The 12217-nt window shown below is 37.0% G+C and overlaps 1 protein-coding gene across 1 annotated transcript in view; it reads left to right on the top strand.

Moving 5' to 3' along the window:
• The window catches only part of CLVS1 (clavesin 1), a 156058-nt gene that overhangs the window by 85152 nt on the left and 58689 nt on the right, over nt 1–12217 (top strand). The gene's annotated exons all lie outside the window — the stretch shown is intronic.

Raw genomic sequence — 12217 nt, 5'->3', positions numbered from 1 at the left:
AGAAGGACCTAATTTTTATACAATAAGCATTTTATTGAGGTGTAATATGCATTCAGAGAACTACCCAAATCATAAGTGTGCAACCAAGTGAATTCTCAGAAAATGTAAACATTTAAGTAACCAAACGCAGATCAAAACACAAAAGAACACCAAAACACCAAAAAAAGCACTACAGGTTACCCAGAGGTCTCTCCTTCCCCCTCCCATAACTGACTCCCAAAGGTAGCTACTGTCCTCACTTTCTACATCACAGATTAGTTTTGCCAGAGTACAGTTTGATTTACAGGAAAAAGAAGTGGCTTACTCTCTGTCCAGCTGTTCCTGAGTCAATCATTCTTTTGTAGTATGGTAACACTTGGTACACTCTCTGCTTGTACTTTTTTCATCAAAGTTGTAAAACTGTTAATGTCTATATCTGGAATTTAATACATCAAATTATTCTTAGATACTACTGAAGCTAAGAAATGCAGTCACACATTGTCTTCGTGGGGTTTAATTTACTGCAATTGTATCTCATAGGATATAGAATATACAGCATCAAATAAGTGTTACAAAATTATTGCATTAAACTTATACATTTGAGATATTCTTAAGAGAATCCCTCAAACTTACCCTTAGAACCCATTTATTCTCATTGTACACAGGATATTTGTCGTTTTGGTCATGTGATTGCCATGCTCACCACATACTAAAAGTTCGTAACAGGAAATTGGTTGAGGGGCTAATCCATATTTGCACATGAACTATAGCAAGACCTAACAGGTGTTAACCAGGGAAGAAACACAAAAAAAGATTGCATTTTACTACTGAAACTAGAAAGCATGTTGATTGCGGCCATTTAGCAGAGGGGTTGATGTGCTCTGGGCGCATCCGTCCACCATGGCGCCAGCCACGATCCTGAGTGAGCTATCTGGAAGAGTTACAGTCATATTCAACAAGCTTTACTGAAGACACCATGCAAATGTGTAAAACAGTGGAGACGGTTTCATCTAAAATAGTTAAAATGTGATACAGAAAATTTTACAGCTTAAGAGACACACTCTTAATCACTTGGATAACACAGGAAGCCCAGAAATTATTAATTATTTGAGAGCTTTAGAGAAGTTTCATTATATAGTAAAAATAGTTTCCACATTGTCAAGACACAGCCCTTTAAAGGTTTGTCCTTTAGATTCCCTGAAATGAGAGAAGAGTAGATGCTCTAAACGCCTGCAGTTGTTGAAATTTGTAACATTCTCTAAACTCATCTTCCACTCCAAAAACACCACTCTTGGGGGTTCATTATACATGTTCAGTATATAAAAAAAATTAATACTGGTAATACTGGTAAATAAATATTTAAAAATGCAAATTACATACAATCCTACTCAGAAATAAACATTTTAAATCTGTGCATCTGCTCTTTTCACTTCATTGTACACAGTGAACAGTATTCCAGCGCTTTAAATAGTTTTTTAATTTTTTAAACGTAGTTTATAATGACTGCATAGTATTCCATTGTTTAATTATATGATAGCATACTAACCAATCCCAACTGTTGAATGTTTAGATTGTTCACAATTTTTTCAGTATTAGGTAAAATGCTGACATGAACGTTCCTTTAGCTAAATTTTCAGTCTTGTGAATTACTTCCTTGGGATGAATTTCTGGAGGTGAAGTGCATTTTAAAGATGCTCTACAGGCAAGTTATTTTTAAATATTCACCAGCAATATATTAGAAGGTCTGCTTCTGAACCAAAAATCAACACTGGGTATTAAAACGAAGTCATGGTGTATTTGTAACTTTCCCAAGATACGTCCACCACATGGCCCCTATTTGTTTTACTTTGCTCTGATTACTTTGATTACTAATGAGGTAATTTTTTTCTATATGTTTATTAAACATTTGTCTTCTCTTTTCTGTGTATTACCTGTTAATGCACTTGATCCATTTTTTTCAGTTGAGGTTTGTAAATCTTATTTTATCACTCCTTTGTAAGAGATTTATATTATTTAAGATAATTAACCTTTTATCACATCACAGACATATTTTCACAATTTGCCTCTAAAATCAATAGTGTTTATTTTTGCTGCTTTTATTTAAAGAAGTTTAAAAAGTTTGTAGGATCCAGTCTGTTAAGTTGCTTTTGCTAGGACTTAGAAAGTCTTTTTTTCCCTCAAATGTCTTTTTCTAGACTTTTTAAAAAAAATTTATCATTTTTATCTATCAGAATTTACATTTGAAAAGATACGAGGAAGGTATCTAACTTAACTTTTCTGTATGTATTTTGATGAGTCCTAATACCAGTTATTGGATAATGCATCCTAAAATGCATTTTAGAAGGTGGATAAATCAATGCTGAAGAAATATTAAGAAGTAGAGTTGTGACATACTTTTTCATTACATTCTTTCTGTAAGAAATTTGAGTCAACTTTTGAGAAGTATGAGTAGTAATGTGAATTGGCGAAGGATGGGGAGGTTAGACTCACTTCAATTCAGCAACTATTTAGTCAACTCACCATGGGCCAGAATTCCAAGCAAGCATAGATGGCGGGACCAGCTGGTCGTGTCCCCAAGACAGGACAAAGATTAGCTTGGTGTTTCTCTGGGGCCACATGGGAAGAAAGAAAAAAATGTGCAGTTGTTTTGGGGCACAAAACTGGACTGAAGAGTTTGGAAAACACCTTTCACTGCTAAGGAATTTAAAAATATATACTCATGAAGATGATTTCTCCTGCTTCAATCACATTAGCGTGGAGCTTAGTCATTTAAAGATACTTAATGGAGAATATTAACAATGTGAAAAAATACTTAAAAGATTAAGCTAATGCCAGCTCAAGTGGAATGTCACTTATTGAGAGGAGTAATCCCTAACGCCTTAATCCATAGACTCATTAAGGATTTGAAAGAAATTATGAATAACTTGTTTCATTAACAGAATGAGGTTTTAATTAAGATACTCTTGGAAAAGCAAGAGTACAGGCCCCCGTTAAAGTGGATTTTAAGACTTTGGAAGGGCAAAATCAATTCGAAATGAGATCTAGAAAAGAGAGGACCTGACTCAGAAGCTGTAAAAATAATGCCCTCCTGAGAGAAATAAAGCCTGAGAACATTCTGAAATACTTCTCTCAGGTCAGAGCCTGTTATTGTTGAGTACTTTTGGTACAAAGTTCTATTTCTTTACTGTTCTTGTGTGATTTTCCTTAATATGCACAATTCTTAAAAAAAATTGTGTTTTATCACATCTTCCATAAGAAAGCTAGCTACATAGAATAAGTTTGTTCAGTCCAAGTATAATAGATACGTAAAATAATCAACGATAAGCACAAACCTAATCAATATTTAAGAGCTACTGTAAGCTGCCCGACTCTATTCATCTACGTTTATGTACCAATGCTGCCCAACACTAAATTTTAGAACTAAAAGAGAACTTGGGGGTGGTATAGATCAGTGGGGCTCAAGCTTTAGCTTGAGTATAAGGGTCCCAATTTCTCCACATTTTTGCCAACCTTAGTTATTGACTTTTTATTTTTAATTTATAGCCATATTTGCTGGTATGAAAAGGTATCTCATTGTGGTTTTACATTTCCTTTACGACTAATGATATTGAGGATGTTTTCATGTGTTTATTGGCCATTTGTATACCTCCTGGAGAACTGTCTATTCAAATCCTTTGCCAATTTTTAATTGGATTATTTATCTTTTTGTTATTGAGTGGTAAGAGACATATCTATTTTGAATACTTCCCTGGTCAGAGATATCATTTGCAAATATTTTCTCCCAGAGATTGTCTTTTCACTTTATTGATAGAATCTTTTGAAGCACAAAAGGTTTTAATTTTGATGAAGTCCAATTTATCTATTTTTCTCTTGTTGTGCTTTTGGTATCATATGCAACAAACTATTGCCTAATCCAGGGTCATGAAAATTTACTCCTATGTTTTTGTCTAAGAGTTTTACGTTTATGATACATTTTGAGTTAATTTTTGTGTGTAGTGCAAGGTAGGATTCCCACTTTAATTTTTTGCATGAGGATATCCATTTGTCCTAGCATTATTTCTTGAAAAGACTCTTCTTTTCCTATTGAATGGTATTCATTCCCTTGTTGGAATAAATTCATCATAAAGATAAGGGTTAATTTCTAGGCCCTCAATTTTATTCCATTGATCTGTATGTCTATCCTTTGCTACTATAACACTGTCTTGATTATTGTAGCTTTGTAATAAATTTAAATTGCAAAGTATGAGTCATTCAACTTTCTTCTTTTTTAAGATTGTTTTGCTCTCCTGAGTCCCTCGCATTTTTGAATTAATTTTACTTTTTTATTTCTCATTGCTAGTGTATTGAAATACAATTATTTTTGTACATGAATCTTGTAGCTTGCAATCTTGCTGAACTCATGTATCAGTTTTAACATTTAAAAAAAATAACAACTGGATTCCATAAGACTGTATATACACTAGAACACGTCAACTAAAAAAGAGATAATTTCACTTATTTTCCAATCTAGGTATCATTTATTGATTGGTTGGTTGGTTGATTGATTGATTGATTGATTGATAGCCCATCCGCCGTGGCTAGATCTCCACTACACTATTGAATAGAGGTGGTTAAGAACAGACTTTCTTGTCTTGCTCCTGATTTAGGGAAAGGCATTTAGTCTTTCACCATTAAGTGTGAAGTTAGATGCGGGGTTTTTGTTGATGACCTATAGCAGGTTAAGAAAGTTCCCTTCTATTCCTCGTTTGTTCAGTCAATCACCCCCACCGACTTCTAATATCCTTCAGTGCGTCTCATCAGATCAAGTTCATGCTTCTTAGCCTGGGATTGAAGACCCTCCTAGAGCTTCCCCTGCTTAGTTTTCCAGCCTCACGTTTAATATTCCCTGTGCCCCACCTTTTCTAACCCCTTCTCTAAAATGTAATAAATCGCATGCAGTTCCTAACATTCCATATTACCTTCTGTTTCTCTGCTTTATCCCTATTTTTCACCTCTTAATTGTACTGCAAGATACAGCTCAAGTGCCACTAATTTTTAAAAGGTGTCAGTTAACTAGATCTGGCTTACGTGCCCTTCTTCGGTATTCTTATAACATACTGCGCATATTATTTTTATGCTAGAATTTAACATACTGTTTTGCATTGTTTTTATTTTCTGCCTCTCCATGTAGGATACATTTCTTATAGGTAGGGGGTCATACCTTATGTATCTTTTATCCACAGGGCATGGAACCCACTCAATAAATTAATGGACATATGGATAGATGGATGGATGTTGAAATTTATGCCGTTTTTTTATATTGAGCATACATAAATTAATTTAAAAGATTCACACAATCCTAAGGTTCTTAGCAGCCATAAAAAGCAAGAGCCCTTAAAGGCAAATTAAGTTGTTTTAGGGCCTGTGAGATATAAATGAGGAAAAATAAGTAACAAATAAAAAGACACGTCAAGAGAAAAAAAGAGGGAGGTGTTGCAATCTAGGGTTTCCATAGAATTTGTCTCAATTCCTGAAAATAATGCTGTGTATGACTTGTCTCAGTGGCTTTAATGGTCTGTGTTTAATGCTTCCTAGGGAACCTCATCCCTCATCTCTCCCACCCCCACCCCTCGCCTACAATACTCACTACTAGTTATTATACAATCTATTCAACTAAAAAAAAAAAAACATGGCTGAACATGTATTAAGTAATTAACAATGTTCATGTAAGAGTTGTGGTCTGTGATCCCAATAAAAACATGTTTTACCAGGTTGTCATTCTTGTACACAGACTGAGGGAGACATTAAAAGCAGCCAATAATTAAATGTTAAAGTGGCCAGTACAGACAATAACAGTTCAGTGGAAGGGAAGACTCGTTCAGTCAACAATTACTGAGTGTATGCTAGCAAAATGCCAGCTGCTAGGCTAGAGAGGGAATATATAATGTTGAATAATTCAGAATCTGAGTGCTCAAGGAATTTATAGTGTACTGAAGAAGTAATGTAAGTTACCTTTAAACTTATTTATTCATTCAGAAAATACTTGCAAACCATCATCAATATAGTATCTTAGGGGGTGTTCACTACACAGTAATTCATAAAAAAATACCAAAATCTGTGCCCAGATAGAGCATCCATTCTAGTGGAGAGAGGCAGACAATAAACAAATAGACACATTGTATAATATGTTAAAAAAAAAAACAAAAAACAAAAAAAAAAAAGACTGTGGAAAAGAAAAAAAACGAGTAACGGAGTAGGGTGATCGAGGCTGCTAGGGCATGGATGGGAATGGGTTGCAATTTAAATTTGGATTATTGTGATTCACTTTATTGAGAAGGTGACTTTGACGCTAAGACGTGAAGGAGGTGAGGTTGTTGGCCAAATAGCTATTGAGGGAAGAACGTTCCAGGGAGGAGGCAGTTAAGCCAATGCCCTGAGATGATAGCATTCTGGGAATAGTCACAGAATCGCAAGGAAGCTCTACATCTGAAGTCAAGTGACTGGGAGCAGTGGCAGGAGATGAGGTCAGGGAGAGTGGAGTGGCCTGTGGGCCGTAGAAGGAAGTCAGACTTAGTAAAATGGGGACCAATTGGAGGGCTTTGAGCAGAAGAGTGACGCAATCAAATTAACCCTTTAAACACATTACTCTGGATGCTTATGACGAATAGATCTGAGGTATAAGAGCAGATATAGGGGAACCAGTTAAGAAGCCATTGGCCTAATTTAAGCTTGTGATTATTTTAGTGGTCAAGATCAGAGTGGAAAATAGTGCAAGTGGTTACCACTTGGGAAGATACCAGATTCTGGATATATTTAAAGTTGGATGCGTGATTGTTTTGAAAGAGAGAGGAATCAAAGAAGAACTCAGGATTTTGGTGGGGGCTACTACTTAGGAGAATGGGGAAAGATGGGAAGGAGGGCAAATACCTGACATGAAACCAATTGGTGATGGGGTCAGGGAGATCAGGAATTCAGTTTTGTGCATTGTAAGCATGAAATCTTCCAAGTGGAGCTGCTGTCACATCAGCAGGTGGATATATAAGTATCAAAGCAGAGGCTGGCAGAGGATTCTATGGGAGCGTGTAGGAAGGGCACCCACGCAAAGTTTCCTGAGGAAATGACAAATGCTGTCTTTAGAAAAGAAGCTGGTGTGATCAAGAAAACTTCAGGAATTGAAGTGGTCATTGAACAATAGGAAAACATTTGGCTACAGAGAATTCCAGACATAAGAAACATCTGAGCAAGACCCTTGGGACAGCAACAAGCATGGCGAGTTTGTGAGACGGAGCAGGGAGCCTGCCTGGATGAGGAGTCCTTACTGGGGTGACCAGGGAATAAGCATGGACAGATAACCTGGGGACAGATTTGCAGAGGTCTCCAAGGCTAGGATCCTCCTCTAGAAAAGCAGCCCTGGCCCTTTGGTCAGCTCCAAGACCCTCTCCAGCCAATGTTCACACTTCTGTCTTCCCACCATCCCAGAATCTTCTGAGAGTCAGTTTGCTTTTGTCTTAGCCTTCCTAGACTGTAAGTTCCTTGGGAGCAAATACCTGATCTTTTGATTTTTATCCACCACAGTGATTCGTAAGTTGGGGTTTTAATAGATATTTGTTCAAAGAATAAATTATATTTGACACACACACTTCCTGATCATATTTTCATTTCAACGCCTATGGAGGTTTTTAATTAAAAGAAAAATCCTCGTCTTTATGGAATAGGTGAAAGTTCCATTGTAATTAGCCTACCATATAAGAGCTGACACACTAGAAAGATTACAGAAAACAGGATTTTTCAAAATAGCAACTACCAAGTGACAGAGTGCGACATCCCCCAGGCTGCTGAGGAGGAAACTTTGGAAACTTGAAGAGATCAGGTTGTTGTGAACTAATTAAAGGGAAACGGCTGGTGGATTTGCAGTAAGAGCATTTGGGTAGGCTGGTTGCAAACCTTATGTGAATGAAAGAACTAAAGTGCTAACTGTACCTTAGATAATAAGAACTTCTGCCTCTGATACTTACACTTCCAGAGACCTGTCAGCAGAGCCCTGGGCGCAGACTGCCTACAAAAGCCTCTAAGATCACAGCCATCCTTTACAGGAGAGGAAATTCAATGTCAAGCTTAATCCGCAGCCCTAGCAAAAAGAGTAGGGTAGACTGCCATGTGTGGCTTAAAACCAGCCAGGGGTTGGCCACCAGAACTAAATCGGGGCTCTGGTTAACATGATCTAAGAGGAAATGACAGCTGCCTAAGTTGCCAACTGGGTTTGAATGGTACAAGGAACTCTCTAAGGCTAGTGAATATATGCATTAAATCATTTAAATATATTTCTGCGTTAATTACTGTACTGGTCATGCCTCTTGCCCTGACTCTTCTGACTTGAAAATACTATCACTTGTTTTCCTTGAAATGACAGAGTCACTTTGTTCATTTTGGAGAAAACATCTGCTAAACACCCAAATCTGAATACCCATAATGTGGCCTTTCAGTCATTCTTTCACATAAGAACGGTGTTGCATGTAAAAAGCAGCTAGTTCAGCTCCCAAGTCCAACAATGACACAAGGGCATTTCCTCCAGACAACTGGTGTACAGCAGAAGTGCTTCACGTGTACTTCCCATTTCCTCACACAAGATGCTAAAATGATGTGTATATGTGTATGCAAGAGTTCAGATTTAATAAAGTTACTAACTTTTACTGCTTTATCAAGGACACCCGTAAGTGGAACTGACATATTTTTGACTCCTGGGACAAAAATACAGAAGACAAACAATGAGTTCTAGTATAGTTTGATGCTACTGTCTTGATTCAATGGTGCAACATGACCATACAGTGAAAAAGGCAAATTATCTTAATATAATTATGACAATAGTTTTGACCTTGTGGTTCCCCAAATAAGGTCTTAGGGACACCTGCAGAATGGTGGAGCACAATTTAAGGACCATTGCTGCATACAAATCCTTTTGTGTACCTCGAAATTCTTGGGTCAGATCCTGTAAGTATTTCAAGGTGTTTGAAACACATTAACAAATGGCTTTTCAGACTTGATCTGCCAGTTTGCACTTGCTTCTGCAATGTCTGGAAGTCCATTTTATTAAACAAAACCCTGCAGAATTCAAGCTCCTAATGATGTCCTGTCCACAGGTAAGAAAGAGGCCAAAGTGTAACACAGGTTCTGTTGTGTCTGAAGGGGCGAGAGTAATTTCTCTTCAATTTCGGCTACTTCTGTTAACTCAGATATCTCTGCCACTCAGTACATGAAATACAATGGCATGGAATTCCAAACCGTCTTCCAAAACAATGTTGTCATAATGGACCCATGAATTTAGAGAAGGAAAGAAATAGTGATAAAAATAAATGCATGCCCATTACTTTCCCTCCTCTGTGTTCGAAGAAAACCCTTCTTTGTCACTAGTTCACTAACAGTGTACAGAGAATGGTAATCTGTTGTTTCAGTGCTTTTGATCTAAAGCATGATTTTTAGGTATGTATTCATTATAATGAAATTCCAAGGCAAAAATAGTTAAGGAATAATCATAAGAATGGTAGAGAACTTAAGACAACAGTCCTTGATTAATTGACATGACCCCAGGAAGTTTGACATAAAATTCTTTCGAGATAAATAATCTTAATAAAAAATTTACCAAAAGACAAGATTCTGTAGTTTTAAGAATGTTATGGTATACTGAATCTCATTATTATTAGGGATAAATTTGAAATAAGATTTATCTTGGACACAGACCGGAGGGATTTAGCTGTACAAGAGACCATATCACGGTGTAAACTACATCAGACACTCTATCCCACAAGGGTTGTTCCTCAAAGGCTGAGTAGTTGGCAGAAAACTCCAGAGAGCATTTGGTTGGTCCCCAACTATGAAGAATACCCAGCACCATGCCTAGAATATGTCTAGACATGCAATAGATATTCATTCCCCTTTCCAAAACCTAGCTCACCGTCTGTAACGTCACTTCATCAGAAAAGGACATATGTTTGAGAAGAAAAATACTCATTCTAAAAAGAGATTTAAGCCTCATTAAAAAGCACAGAATTTATTTTTATTTTTCAATGTAACTGATTATGTCTACAGGACTATTAATACTGTGAGTGTGGTTAGGATTTACTAAACCAACACACATCAATAATCTCAGTTGTTAATATGATTTGAAAATCTATTTTCACACATAAAAATGGCATTTGAGATTAGAATAAAATATCTAAAGAAATATAAATAATTTTGTGCAATTGATTTTAAACCAGTTATTGGAGGAAAAACTAGATTCAGTTTAGTACAAATTCCATTGATTTTCAAGAAAGACATTACATGGATAATATATAAGTTGTCAAATAAGACTTTTAAGTTAAATAAGGCTTTTAATGCATATTGGGCCTTCTTAACAAATACAAAAATTATAAAAGAAAGCTGTTTTTTTATTCAGAATTTCAGAGATCTCAGTAATTGTCCTGAGTATGATAGAAAAGCATGATCACTGAACAACTAAGGGTCAACTCAGTCTTTTCTTTGCCAGAATAAGTGTTTTAAAAGGCGATGTCCGTGTCTCAGGAGAGTTTACCTGAATTTATCGATTCACTGAATGAGTATTTGTTAAAGGCTTTTCATTTGCTCGGTTTTGTGTACAAAACCCAATCAGACACTGACTCTAATCTTCCATTTATTCATTCAACAAATATTTACTGAGGTGTTATTAGGGGTAACATACTGTTCTAGGTACTGAGAATACACAGAAGGGGAAGACAGGCCAGATCCCTGCTTTCTGGAGTTTAAAGTTTATTGGGTGGCAGGGAGGAGAAAGATAACAAATGATTAGTAAACAAATGAGTGAAAAGACCACTTTAGTGCTATTAAGAAAATAAAACAAGAGGATGTAACAGAGTAAGGGGTCTGTGTAGGAAAACAATAGAAGAAGTATGAGTTCTGATAATTAAGTTCCCGAACTCACGCCTCATTGATACCTCATACAGACCTCATTGCTGAATATCACTATGGTCACCTTCCAAGTACTCCCCTTGGGAAGCTATGCACTGATGCCAGCGCCTAGTCCATCCTTCAAAGCAATTTTGGAACTCTTTTTTTGGAATGACCATCAGAGCTGTCATCATATTACCCTTGATGTCCTGAATGTCATCAAAATGTCTTCCTTTCAATATTTCCTTTATCTTCCAGTAAAGAATGAAGTCATTGGGGGCCAGATCAGGTGAGTATGGAGGGAGTTCCAATACAGTTATTTGTTTACTGGCTAAAAACTCCCTCACAGACAGTGCCGTGTGAGCTGGTGCATTGTCGTGATGCAAGAGCCATGAATTGTTGGCAAAATGTTCAGGTCGTCTAACTTTTCACGTAGCCTTTTCAGCACTTCCAAATAGTAAACTTGGTTAACTGTCCAGTTGGTACAAATTCGAAATGAATAATCTCACTATTATCAAAAAAGTTTAGCAACATCATTTGACTCTTGGTTTGGACTGATGAAAGTTTTTGGTCGTGGAGAATTGGCTGACTTCCATTGTGTAGTTTGACGCTTTGTTTCAGGGTTGTAGCGGTACACCCATGTTTCATGACCAGTGATAACACAGCCCAAAACATCGTCTTGCCTCTCTGAAAGGTCTTGGCAAACTTCGACTTTCCTTTGCTTTTGTTCTTCTGTGAACTCCTTCAGGACCATTTTTGCACACACCTTTCTCATGCCAAGATTTTCAGTTAAGATTTTCCTAACTGTTTCTCTATCGATGTTTACTTGGTCTGCTGTGCTTCTCACAGTCAGCCGATGATTTTCATGCACAATTTGATGAATTTTGGCAATGTTTCCATCAGTTCTGCTCGTTACTGGCCGTCCTGACCTCTCTTCATCAGTGACGCGTTCTCTCCCCTCAGAAAAATGTTTAATCCGTTTGTACACTGCTGTGTTCTTCATGGCATTATCCCCATAAACTTGGACTAACATGTCCCTGATTTCACTTCCACTCTTGCCAAGTTTAACATGAAATTTAATGTTTGTTTATTGCTCTAATTAAGCTCAGATATTCTCACGACGGCACACAAAAACACGCAACAACAATAATGAACACCACTCATCAAGACACTGCTACATGTCGACACGAGCACAGCTGTGAGACACTGATCTACCAAGGTTATGAAACCTCGCTGAGCTATTTGTACAGTGCTGCCCATGTGAGCGCACGGTGGCAAGTTCATGAACTTAATTGTCCAGAGATAAAATTTGAGCTTAGACTGTACCGAAGACAGTCAG

Source organism: Rhinolophus sinicus, chromosome 7, assembly GCF_057876585.1.
Source record: "Rhinolophus sinicus isolate RSI-liver-muscle chromosome 7, RSI-T2T, whole genome shotgun sequence".
Classification (NCBI taxonomy): domain Eukaryota; kingdom Metazoa; phylum Chordata; class Mammalia; order Chiroptera; family Rhinolophidae; genus Rhinolophus; species Rhinolophus sinicus.
Note: the sequence above shows the minus strand (reverse complement) of the source record. Positions and strands in the feature narration are given on the sequence as shown.